Source organism: Dromaius novaehollandiae, chromosome 6 (genome assembly GCF_036370855.1).
Source record: "Dromaius novaehollandiae isolate bDroNov1 chromosome 6, bDroNov1.hap1, whole genome shotgun sequence".
In the NCBI taxonomy this organism is placed as follows: Eukaryota; Metazoa; Chordata; class Aves; order Casuariiformes; family Dromaiidae; genus Dromaius; species Dromaius novaehollandiae.
Window position 1 is genome coordinate 24,810,147 of NC_088103.1, and position 13,326 is coordinate 24,823,472.

Sequence of the window (13,326 nt, forward strand, 5' to 3'; positions counted from 1 at the left end):
AGCAACTAAACAATTCAGTTCTCATAGCTTCCTGCCTCTCATTTGCAGCACATCTTAATTAACAAAGCAATAAAGCAAAGCATATTCCACTTGCAAATGTGACTCCCTGGCTGAGACACCAGGCTGGTCTTACACTCTGGATATTTGGACTTAAACCAGAAGGAAGGAACACCATGCTCAGTTAGGCTCCCCAGTAGTTCCAGCTACCCTCAGGGAAAAACATCAGCCCATCTTGGGCTGGTGAGCCTCAAAACAGGTTCTTTAGAGGCAAGCACACCTCAGGCCACATGCCAAGTCTGTGTTAGACAGGAAAAACAAGACAACCAAATACTGTCCAGCTATGCAGCAATGAAATGAGCTCTTTTCAAAGCGACCTTCCCCTCTGCCTTGGGGAGGATATAGGCCCTGATTTTCAGGAGCAATTCAGTCATCAACTATTTAAGAGCTTCCCATACTACTCAAGCATCATTCACAAGATTTATGAATTCCCCTCACTCAGCATGGGCCCCTACCTGCTAGGCACATGTGTCCCTCCTGCTCTAGAACCCACATATCAGAGGCTATAAGTTGCCTGCTGGGTGCATTTGTCACAGGGCAGGAGAAAGACCCCAGCACACACAGGCCTAGGTGCTCAGAGCTACTCAGAGAGAAGCCCTGCTCAGAAGGCACCACTGCCTTGCTCTGCAGTCTCCCACCTCTGGCCTAGCATGTGGCATCTTGCCAGCTGGGTCAGAAGCAAGACGAAAGGCCTGGCTGCTCTGGGACATGTCCAAGGATGCCCTTGAGCTCCCTGGAGAAGACATGAACAGCGTGGAGAGTTGTCTAGTGGACTTGCCTTCATAGTCAAGAATGCTTGGCCTTTCCCTAAGTCTGAAGATAAGCTCAGAAACAGCCTGTAGGCTGGCCCAGGCTGAGGAGAGTCAGAGATCACCCTCTCACTCCAGTATCACTTCAAAGACAGGACCAGCCTTGCGTAGTTTCTTTCTCAGAAGCTCAGATATGACAATCTGACAGCCAGAGGAAACAGAGGCTGGGATCACAGTTCCCATCTGACAGACAGGTTGCTGTCTCAACATTCAGGTCCTTGTTCAGCCATCCCTTCTTCATATCATGGGTTAGGAAACCTTGACCTAAAATGATGCATCCCACTTGCTGGATGTCCCACAAGAGAGACTGGCTGAGCCTTCTGGCCATCAGCTCGTCCTGTGGGAGGAGACAATCCAGGTCAGCCTTTCTCCTCAGGTAACTCCCACACCATGGGACTTGACCTGGATTTATTCCTCAAAATTAAGTTGAGGAATAATAACCTTAGAGATGGCAGAAGAAAATTTTAAAATTAAAACTGCTGCAACCCTAAATTTCATTTGGGATAATACAGTGCTTGAGCACATTCCCCCTGTTAAGGACATTTCACCAGCCATGCCCATAATGCAAAATGAACAATTATAGCTTATTTAACTGCATCATTCAGGAGGGATGTTTTTCCTTCAGATAGCAGCTTCCTTTGAAAAAATTGTCCCTTTTTCCTGACACACTAGGTGTCAAAACCTCAGTGTTTTCACCTACTTGCAGCCTGCAGTTATGCAGCAGGGGAAGAGGTGCTCCCAAACGGACAGGCAGAAAACTCACTGGCAACTGTCCTCCCGCAGAAAAATTTGTCTCATTGCAGACAAACAGATGCTGAGCTATTAGCTAAGCTACATCCTCAGGAAAGGACACTAACAACCTAGGCCAGCTTGGAGGAAAGCTTAAGGCACACTGACAATTTAAAAATCACATAGTCCTGGATGAAAGAGGGTAGTTTGTGATAAATCATATCCATTCAAGGGCCAGACATGGAAAGCAAACATAGGTTCATTTTACTCATTGTTTCTTATCCACCCACACCAGGAGAGGACTGTTGCAGCATTGACGGAAGATTGAAAAGAAATGGACAGCAGGCAGGAAAGAAATGGGACCTATTTACATCTGACAGCTAATTTGAGGTGTTTACAAACTTCCCCTCTGAGAGCCTGGGATGGGAGGGTGGCAGGGGGGTGGTTTCAGCCATCAAAAATACAACATGAGAATCCATTAATTTTCCATAGAAACAATGTCGTCGTAGAAGCGAGACAAATCTGATCAGTCATGCAAATGTGCTGATGTTAAATTCTCAGGCCTGGGTGGAGAATTTTAGTTGCCAAAAACAGAACAATGAAAAGATCAGGAGATTAGCAGCCACAGTGGTAGCAGCAGTGGATGGCATGGCAGGGGGCATGGGATGTAACTGAAGATCCCCTCACACACCACAGTGGGGTTTGTGCCCTAAGCCGGGCATAGGTGTGCCAGCAAAACAGACAGAAAACCTGTTCTCCTTATATGAGATCCTGGGAACTGTGCAAATACCACATTCCTGCTCCACAAACCAGCAAGACCACTGAGCACACTGCAGGGAATAAAAGCCTCAGCACCCCATGAGAGTGGGGTTCTCTCAAGCTGTGAAATCCCCATGTCAAGGAAACGCCAGAGGTGATAGCACAGGCAACAGGTGAGCATGTCTCATAGCACAACACAGCAACACATTAAGCAACACAGGTTTAGGTGAGAAACCCAGGAAGCCGGCTGTCTACTCAAGACACCAGCACTGCCCCTGGGCACATGCTGAGGTGTGATGCAATGTGAAACGTGGCATTAACGTTGCATTAAGGGGCAAAATGCAGAAAAGTATTTTTTCTCCTCCCCACCAAAAAAAATCTCAAAAGAAAACAGCAAGTTTTATCTCCTTTTCTCCCCCTCCCTCTAAAACCAAACTTTACAAACATTCCCCTGAAGAAGATAATATCTGTGGAAAATTTTAGCAGCACCCCTAGCAGGAAGAGTGGAAATCACTCACCCTGGCAGCAGAGCGTAGCCCTTCGCGAAGAATCAAGCCACCATCCTGGACTAGCCTCACCACAAGTATTTAGGAGTTAAAAATAACCCTGTGAAATGAAGTGCTCCACCCCCTGCTGTACGCAAAACATTACTAGAGTAACACATTTGACAAGGATACTTCCGGGTAGGTCTCACCACTGGCAAAATGAGTTCAAAGAAACATATGAACAAAAAAAAAGAAGTCAAAACATATCCCAAGCAATTTTTCACCTAAGTTTGTCCATAAGCCAAAACATCAAAATTTGTCACAGAGATGTCACAAAAGGCTGTTTGGTTCACCTCTTAAGTTTAAAAACACTTTGATTTTACATTTGAACGTGTTTACCGTTTATGCTGCAGCGAAGTCAAGGCACCTGCTTACAGATCCTCTGTCCAGCCAAGCCTAGGCTGAACTCAAGGGGGACAGGTGAGCACAAGAAAGCTTTCTTCACGCTGCCAACAACTCTACTGGAAAGATGCAACAGCTGGCATCACTTAGCCCATCCCCAACATACACCTTGGTCACACTCCAGAGCACACAGCACAGTGGTGACAACAAATGAGTAACATTTACACCATCATATACCACTGTGGTCCATGGAGCTCAGCACAGGAACAGCTGTCCTCCTAAACAGCTTACATTTAAGATGGAGGGTGAAAGAGAAGTAAGTCAGAGAGCAGTGACTCACCTAAGACCACAAAAGGTGCCACTGGCAGAGCTATGAATGAATCCCAATTTCCTGCAACCCTGCCCAGTACTCTACCCACTAGAGCTCACTGCCTCTGAAAGCTGAAGTATTTATTTGTAGGTATTTCAACCTCTGTCCTGGCTGAAGCAGTCTTTGAAGCTTAAGCAAAGGGAGTCTCTCCACATAGAGGGCTATAGGGTGGGCTGGATGGACCTGGGGGAAGGGGTCAGCCCGTCAGTGGCTCAGAAGGGGCACTAGCACCTGTACTATCCACCTCAGAGACACTCTCCAGACCACCACTTTGCCCAGGGCAGGCACTGGCTAAGTAACTCACCTTGATCACAGACTGACTTCTGGTGCCATGTAATCCAAAGAGGTGTTTTTCACAGAAGAGGCCAATCCCACAGGATACAGAAATGCCCCAGATAGAAACTGTCCTGCTAGCTCAGTGTGACATGGCCCAGAGCACAGGCAGCTACAGGGGATACTCACATAAGGCAGACAACTACAGCTCTTTAAAATACCCCATATATCCTCTTCGGTAATTTCCTGCTTGTTTTAAACTCCCACAAAAAAGCTTGAAAGAACAGTGGTTGTCTTTTCTCAACATGTGTATAGAGTAAACAGGATCTCCTGCTTCCCCTCCCACAGCTCTTAAGTCCTGTCAGCAGCCTGTTCCAACACCTCCCCAGATTTGCACTTTTAGACACCCCTGTGGCCATGGATCCAGCCAGCCAGACCCAGCAGACACTCTTCAAGTGTGCTTTTTGAATGGCCAGCGTTACAAGGCTGTCATCCACACACAGTAACACATACAAAAATTTCACTGTACAGACATCCCTGTGTGGCACACAAAAATCACACAGTATTGCCTTTGTGGAAGCAATTCATATCCTGCCAGAGCCTTCCCTGGAATGGTTCCTTCTGAAGCCCCAAAACCTATTTCCTTTTCACTCAGCCCCATCAGCACTGGCTGCAGAGCTCTTCCCTCATCGCTTCCTCACCTTTTTCCATGCCTTTTCTGAGCCCTATTGCCATAAGCTCTCCAATCTTGTCTTTCAGTGTTACTGTCCCAAATCACTTTGGACTAGTGGCTAAACTCAGCCAGCCAAGCCTCCACAACACCCATCAGTGTGGTCTCAGCTACTCCCACCTTGTCTATTCCTGCACAGTTGGCACCTACAGAGTCAATGGTCTTAATGTTCAAGGCAGTTCTATATTATCCCAGCCATACACACCACCCTGAGCACCCAGAACCCTGCAGCAACACAATCCCCACAGTGTACTGAGCTCAAGAGGGATTTAATGTTCAGAGACTGCTGCAGCTGCAGTTACACAGGCATCAATTCTGGGTGCAATCTCCCCCCATACAAAACTCCTCTCAAGATTCACACCCAAACGCCACAGCAGGCACAATGTTCTGCTTTCTTTAACAAGGTCTCATGTCCCTCTCATTACTAATGTTGTTCAAACCATGTGGAATTGTGTTCTGATCAAGCCTCTGAGCTTTAAACTAGGGTGTGATGGTATACTAGTGTACAAGCAGAGGATGTGGGTAAGAGAGCCATGGACTGTACAGTGTTCTGTTCACACAACTGATCTTGTAGTGACAGCAGTGAGCAATCAGGAGAGCAGTCAAGGGTTAAGTGTCATTACATATATCTATCTTACACTGCAGCAGGCACCCATGAAAAGTTGGTCTTTATTAACAGACATCCTGTAATGTTCTGGTTCTCTGTTTCACTCCAAACACAACTACATCTGGGTGAGGACATGCTCCCCACTTCCCAAACCAGCTGCACCCTTCACTCGCTCGAGCATAAACGACAAAAGCCTGCTCAAGAATATGCATCTGTTTCACGTATGGCTCATATGGCTAATTTAAACAGCTTCCATATGTTGCCAAAAAACTGTGACTGAATGCCACTTACATATAAATGGGGAGATTGTCTGGCTTCCACCGAGAAAGGTTTCATCCTGGAGCTTGGAGCAACGGCTCCTTCGTTCCCAGGTCTGTCTGAGCTTTCCCAGTGCCTTCCGCTGTCAGATTGTGCTGACTGGTTTAAATGCTGACTGGTTTAAATGCTGCCTCCTGCTGGGATCACACCACTATCGCAACATGCTTTAGAAACCGCGGCGAAAAGATCTTGGAAGAGACCCATGATGAACGGCTTAACATGTAAAAAGATTTATCATGTCACACAGTGCATCCGTCCCCTGCTCTTGGTTCCAGAAAAGTTATTTACTCACAAGACAGGCATGCTTTTTGCCCTGGGCCTCACCCAGACGTCACTATCAGATGCTAAGCCGCAGCTCTTAGCACTCCCCAAAGCATGTGAGGACTTCCCTCAGGGGTACTGTTCTCCAAAAGGCACATCTAGGCAGCAAAACAGACAATAAAGCTATTTGGAAATTCAGCGGACACCATTAGAAGGATTTAAAAGTTCAAGTGGGAAAAATACAGGCGTGCCACCACTTGCCTGTGAATAATGGCAAGTTACACTTGCATACCCAGAAAGTACAGTGCAGAATCTGTGTCCACTGCAACAGGTCCTGCACAGTAAAACCTGCCTCATCCCTTTAGATAAAGCTTGCTGGAGGAGGGACCAAAGAGATGTCCCAAAGAGACATCCAAGGACATGTTCCTCAGAAGGTCCTGAAGAAGCAAAGCCATTTTTTCAATCACAGAATCAGAGGTAGAGTTGGATATCCCAACTCCCCAGCTAGATGCTCCATCCATCAGACAGACCTGCTGTTGTCCAACACCTAGGTGTTGAGGTTACCCTCCCTTCCTTGAGGCTGAAGGGTTTCAAAATCTTGTCATTTCACAAGGGAGTTGCACAACAGAAAAGCCAGTCAGACCAAGAAAAAAATGAGGGCATTCATCTCCACAGTTCACTTGTACACTGAGCTGTTCCCCATTGCCCAGGGCAGGGGGATTCACATTCATGAAAGCTATGCTACTCCTACACCTAGTGACCATCCTGCAACATCTCCCCTCCTCTTTGGGGCAGCTGTTGGGGACCACAGACACAGCTAACTAGAAGTCCCCTTTGAATCTGCCACAGGGTGAAGCACATGAAAAACTACTCACACAATTGCTTTGCATGGTTTCCATAATTCCTAAGTTCTTATAAATAAAGGGGAAGCATCAGATTTACACATGATGGATCCAGACAGCTGCAGATTGCCATAGGCACTAACAGCCCGGAGATAGAAGCCACTCCTCACATAATCCTGTTAAACAGCTGGAATGAATGAAAATGCTGTGTGATTTAGCATGCTAATGGCAGCCAGCCTCTGCTTCCTCCACTGGTAGTGCAGAATCCTCTTCAGTTCGGCCTCTCCCCTTAGGTCCAAATTACAGGAGTAATTTGAAACTGAACCCTGCAGCAAGTCTGAACCCCTGAACCCTGCAGCAAGCCTGAAGCTTATGCAACTATGAGGCTACAGTAATGGAAGGCTGCCCTCAGGGGGCACTAGGAACACATCCTGGCTGTCCATTGCAGTCTGTCTCACCATGGTAAGATGTAGCTTTTGGGGCAACTACTGCAGAACACGCAAGTCTTCTCTTTAGTGGAAATCAGCACACTGGAGATTTTATATAGAAGGAAAATCAACAGATGGCCATCTCCAAAGGCAAGGTGGAATTTAGATGATATATAATGGTTATTAGACCCTGCTCCAGACTGGAATCAAAAGCTCTGAAATCGGAGGGATCTCAGGTGGAAGCTGTTTAAAGACCCTTCACAGCAAAGAACATTGCATCACATCACAGCAGAAGTGAAGAATCAGCATAAAACCAGTGTTAGGGAGTTTGAAAGAAGCATTGATAATCCTTCACCTCCTAGGGAATACCAGAAAGAGAGGCACCAGCATAACTTAGCTCCATCCTCTCATGCAGCAAGACTGTCTTAAACCATTCAGCAGAAGATGACAAGGCTTATGCTGGTAAGGCTTATGATGGCTTATGAAGGCTTAAACTGGTAAGGCTTATGATGGCTTATGAAGGCTTAAGATGGTAAGGCTTATGCCGCATGCAAACATGGTCTACTTTCCACACCTCCATAAACTGCTAACTCATTCTTAGGCCTTTTCAGTCACATTTGATCATCACTACATTAAATTTCCTACAATTCAGTGGAAATTAGAGGGAGTCTCAGTGAAGATTGACTCCTATTGCCACGACTGTCCAGACAAGTGAGCACAAGATAAACACATGCACAACAGAAATACCATTTTGCTGTGCATGCAGCTTGCAGAACTACCGATTTGCACTCCCTGAGGCAGCTGTTTTTATCTCAGAAGGCATAATCCCACTCTTTTCTCCCCTTCTTCCCTTCCAGCAACTTGTTTCTACAGCCACTTCTGTGCTACCATAAGCACTCACAGGGCTGGGCAGTCATGCAGATCAGAAAACCCATCTGGGTGAAAAATAATTCAGTAAAAATCAGTTTGTTCTCAACCAGATTGCTCCTGGTTGTGCCCCCATCCCACAGCTCACTGATACTGGCACTAGGATGGAGGCAGATGAGAGGGAAGATTGTCCTCGGCACAGCCTAGACTTACGCCAGAATAAGCTCGTCACAACTGCAGCCTCAGTGGACAAGGCTGGCTTACGGAGCAGCTGATCGGCCTTCCTTGGCCATTGGATGGCCTCCTACTTCAGTAGGCCCATTCTTCCCTTTTCAGCCCTGTCCTATAAACAAAGCATCACCCAGAGCTACTCCCCTCAGCCTCCTAGGTCTCCAGAAACATTCACCAGGTTACATTAAAAATACAACCCTGAGTGGATACCATAACCGCTCCTGCTGGCCATCCCTTTCTGAAACACTCCACCTGATCCCTGTATGTTTGCCCAGCACTTTTTGTGTCATAGCTGTTTCCTCCCTTGCAGCAGCAAGCGCTCGGTACTTTTGCAAGTGATCTACTTATGCTCCCAAGTCAAACACCCAGAAAAGCACAAAGTTAGCAAGCATCCTTGAAAAGACTAGTGCTCCAGCTCTCTCAAGACCACAAAAGCACATCGATGCAGAAGCATCAGCATGCTGCACTCTGCCATGGTGCCACTCAGCTGTCTAAAAGACAGAGGCTTTTTTCATCCTTGCTCAGTGTACACCTCCTTGGCTCTGCAAGAGAAGAGAAAGGGTTCCTGTCATCACCAGTCCCCTCTATGCCTGGATCTGTTCCAGGAACAGCATGCACATTGCAACTGTATAATTAGTGATTATCACAAGGCACAAGCAAGGAGGATTACAGGTGCAGAGGCAACTTCAATTTTGACATTTCCTAGCCTTGGTAAAATGTTTTTATATGGGGAATGAAGACAACTTCTTCCCCTGAAAAGATGCTTGCACCCTCTGGACAGCAAACAGCCTCCATTTCAGCAGTGTGCCTGTCTTTGAAGTGGAAGGGTACAGTTTGACAAAAGCAGAAAGCAAAGGGGAGAGGGGGCACAGCTGCTTTGAGACAGTAGCCAAAATTTAAGAGTGTCAGTGAGGTCTCTCTGCATTAGCCTTGTTCTGAGGCAGGAAGGCCATTTTTGGCTCAGACTCTCAAAACAGTTCCTAGCCTCAGCAGACCAATGTCAGGAAGAACTCCAGCCCAAACAACTGCAAGTTAAAAACTGGTTCCATTTTGCCACAGCTGTAAATCAGGTCTTGTCATGGGCATTCCTGGGCATCACCAGGAGGCAGAACCACCAGTCCCATTGGAAAAAAGAGAGGTACGAGAAACAGGAAGTGGCTCAGTTATTGCAGAAGACACTCTTTACCGTTTTGGGTTGGAAAGAGAGGACCTAATGCCCAGACATCTGCTTCAGCAGCTGTTGGTTTTTGACATCCCCTGTTCCTTGAAAAGGTAACATGGACAAGGAGTATGTTCAGGGGTTAGTTCAGCAGGAGAGGATGATGGAGCTGCAGAGCTGTAGCAGGCACCATTAACACCTCCAACACAACACAAATGCACCCACACCATTACTGCTAGGCGGTCAGGGTGTAAGTGGTGAAGCTGAGGAGAACACCTTCAACAGCCTCAGGTACTACACCAAACAGGTCACATGGCATCTGTCCCTGCTGCAAACAGGAAGAGGCTGCCAGGGTCAGACAGGAAAGGTGAGGTATCAGTAAAGGAGCTGTAAGGGAGGAGAGATATTGTGCACTGGTCCATCACTCACTGTGGAAAGCGCTCAATCTGCCCCCAGCTTGCCTTCTCAGAGAACAGGATTCCAGTGCCAGTTCTGGATTAGTAGAAAGCCAAATGCAAGCACTTTCCAGAAGGGCAGTCTCCATCACAGTTTCCAGCTATTGAGCTATTGTAACAACCCAGCAGCCAGTAGCATCCATCTGCTCCCTCCTGCCACTTACCCCTCTGCAGCGACATCACCACTACAACAGTAGGGCCAGCTTTTAGCTCACTGAATGCCAGCGCTTCCCTGCATGGGGCACACCTGTACTTTAGTATTAACCTTGCACAAGATTAAAACCACCAGACAAAAAAGTATTGCCTATTATGGAGGTCTTCAAGCTGTACTCTTCTGTTTCCCCTCTAGATTTTGCACAGGCCTGCAGTAAAGTGTGGAGCAAACCTTCATCCACTCTTCATATGCCTGCAAAAGGGTTCCTCCACCTGCACACACTGAACAGCTGAGAGCAGACAAATCCACTGGTAAAAAAAGGGCACTAGCAAGGTCTAGAAGTCTGGGGAAGTTTATATATATAATATTTAAGGCAGTCCAGATAACCTTAATTCTACCTCTAACGTACTGTTCCTCAAACAAAGCAACCAACGAACAACTTCTTCAAGCTTAGCCATACAAGTAGCCTCATGACCATATTTCATTCATTACTATGGACACTACTGCACTGGGTCTCTCTTAACTGCCCTGCCTCAGCCTCTGTCTGACATACTCAAATACCTTGTACTCAGGAGTCACATAGTATATATACCTCAGACACAGCAAGAGGATTGAGGCAGTTAAACTGCTATGCTGACAGAGAGGTGATGGAAACATACCAATCCAATTTTACTCTTACTCAGTCAGGAGGAATCAAGAGCACCAAGACACTTAAATCTTTGGCTTCCCTAGTAGCAACTGACTGTGGTGGGCACAGAAACTGGACTGGCAGGAGCTGCAGCAACAAAAAGATGCTGTAGGCACCACAGAGGAAAAGTTCCCACCCAGCACTCATATTTTACTTATACTTAATGCTGGTTAGATAGGACAAGTACAGTCTGCTGTGTCCTTGTCACATGAAAGGGTTCCCTACTCCAGGACATGGCACAGCTGTCACAAAGAAACTGGGTATTATCGCTTGGGGAACCAGTACTTCTGTGGTTAAGGCTGGTGATGGCTTCACATATTAAGGCTGGTTTTGTCTCTCCAACACATCTGAGTGCAAGGTTGTGAAAAATTATGAAAGGTTACAAGATCAAAACATCAGTAGGTGGCAAAACAGGGCAGAGAGTAAGGGAAAGGGGGATCAGATCAATATACTTCTCTGAGCTCACTGCTATCAGGCCCTTTTACATCCACACACTAGATGCTGAAAATCAATAATAACCCATGTAAAACCTTATCTGCTACATTAGTGCTAGACGCAAGGCAAACAGCCCTTGGAAAGTTTGGGGGAAGACAGTCCAAGGAACTTCAGAGACCTAGAAGTGGTAAAACCCTAGTCACTCCTAGCTCCCAAGCAGATTCACAGACAAGCCAAAGGCCGATGGCAAGTTCATCTAGTCAAAGCTTTGCTCTTGACTGCCATGCTTTGGGTTCAGGACAAGCCGTGTTGAATAAGAACAAGCCATGGATAAGAAAAGAGTAGAGGGATGCTTCAGTTAAGCTGTGGCACTCCTTATCCCAGGAAGCTAGGTATGCTAAAAGTTTATGTGGGTTCAAAAAGCAAAATCTGTGGAAGAGTCCATGGAAGACAAATCCATTCAAGATCATTAAAGACAAAAGAACCACCTCTGGCTCAGGGATTGTGGCGTTTACTAGACTGTGGGAGACTTTTTTGAGAAAGTATCACTCTACCGTTACCATGTTTTTCTATACCTCCTTTGGCATTTGCTGCTGGCCCAACGGAGACTGGCTACTGAGTTTGGTGTTAGGCAGATCAGCCATCCTTAAGCATTAACAGTACATTTCTAAGGAATCATTTTAGCTTTAGCAAAGCTCCAAACACAAAGCAGCAGATTTACAAAAGGCCTTTAGAAAGTATTTTCAAAGGGCTTATCCATATCTTTAGGCTCCTGACTAACCTTAAAATTCTGGTCCAAACTGCCTTTGTTGTAAATACAGAATTTTTATAGAGCATCCTTCATAAAAAGACAAGGTATAATAATTTCTCTAGGATGTTCCTGGAGAGAAAAGTCACAGTAAAACAGATATTATGTTGGTCATTGAAGGACAGGGCAGAGAAGAAATAATGTGGCTCCAATCTGGGAAACTACTGAACAACCAAAGCTACAGACTAGTGTTCATGACTGGAAATCTTCCCTATTTCCCTCCACTAGCAGTAACCAACTGGTTTTATTCTGGCCTGACAATGAGAGGTTGAATCATTCCTGCCAAAGCTCAAAGCAGCACAAACGATTTTGGAAACGAGGGGAGCGTTCAGAAAGGTTTGTTTTACAAGCCCCCATTTCTAGGCAGTGACAGAGCAAGGGAGAAAATGCAATACTAAAATCGCCCCCAGACACATTCAGCTCATTCAAAGCTTCCAGCAGGGGGATTTAGCCAAAGCTTAAAGCAGTTCTCTGTGACTCTTTGTCATAGGAGTGTAGGTACAAACAAACAGGAGCTTGGAAAAAGGGAGTCAACACACATTTTATTAGTAAAAAGTTAATCTGCTTAAAGTGTGCAACTAAATAAGCAAACCTTACATTAAAGTGACCTGCAAAGAAAAGATGCCATGGAAATAAAGTTATAGAAAATACAATATAGTCTCTATGTTCCTTTGTAATCTAACATGATAAATATTCATGATTCTGGGTTAATGGGGTACCCAGCTCTCAGCCACCACAATAGTTTTTTGTTTATTCTCAAGACCATGAACTTTGGAACCATGAACCTAAATTTCAGGACTTTGCATTCATGCATGTTAGCAAAACTCAGAGTAAGGCAGGGGAATGGAGACAAAGACAGGAGCTTGGCTTGTGACAATGTAACAGAGGTTGCTGGCAGGTTTTTGATAATGAGTAACAAGAGCCCCAGGACACACAGGACTTCCTGCATATCTGTCTCCCCCTCTGCCTCACCATCAGCAGATGAAAGATACCACCAGCAGCACAGCCCTACTTCTCACCTCCAGGCTCTCCAGGATATGGCTGATTCCAGAGTTTACCTCTCCAGAGGATGACAGCATCCTTGGGCCAGCCCATGAGGAAGCAGTGGCTGCCTGCATCACAGCAGCACCATGGAGCTGAGGAAAGGACCACTCCTTCTATAGGAAAAAAGACCTTTACAGCCCTAAGCACAATCCCTCAAGCCTTCATATTGATTAAAAGGGCATTTTGGCAGTCTGAAAACAGCCCTGTAGGGAGAGGTCTCCAAGTTCCAGCCCAGTATTCACACTGGAAAGCAAGTGTCCTTCCAAAGCATACTTTAAAGGGTACCAAACCCCATTAGCCAGCCCAGCGTTCAACTGCTGCTTTGGTTATGTCTTGTTCTGCTGGTAGCAACATTGCCAGCTTTCCCAGTTTTGCTATGAGGCCATCCAGTGTGTCTCTTTTAAGGTCTCTACTC

General features: G+C 46.1%; 1 protein-coding gene across 11 annotated transcripts in view; it reads right to left on the reverse strand.

Moving 5' to 3' along the window:
- Window positions 1-13,326, reverse strand: part of TLL2 (tolloid like 2) — a 104,344-nt gene that overhangs the window by 77,139 nt on the left and 13,879 nt on the right. For 3 of the 11 annotated variants that reach the window (XM_064513923.1, XM_064513919.1, XM_064513921.1), the window contains exon 1: window positions 2,873-2,953. The exons of 7 other annotated variants lie outside the window; for them this stretch is intronic. The gene's annotated coding sequence lies outside the window, so the exon portion shown is untranslated. Of the gene's footprint in view, window positions 1-2,872; window positions 2,956-13,326 lie in introns of those variants that run through there. One more of the 11 variants, XM_064513924.1, reaches the window with a different exon arrangement.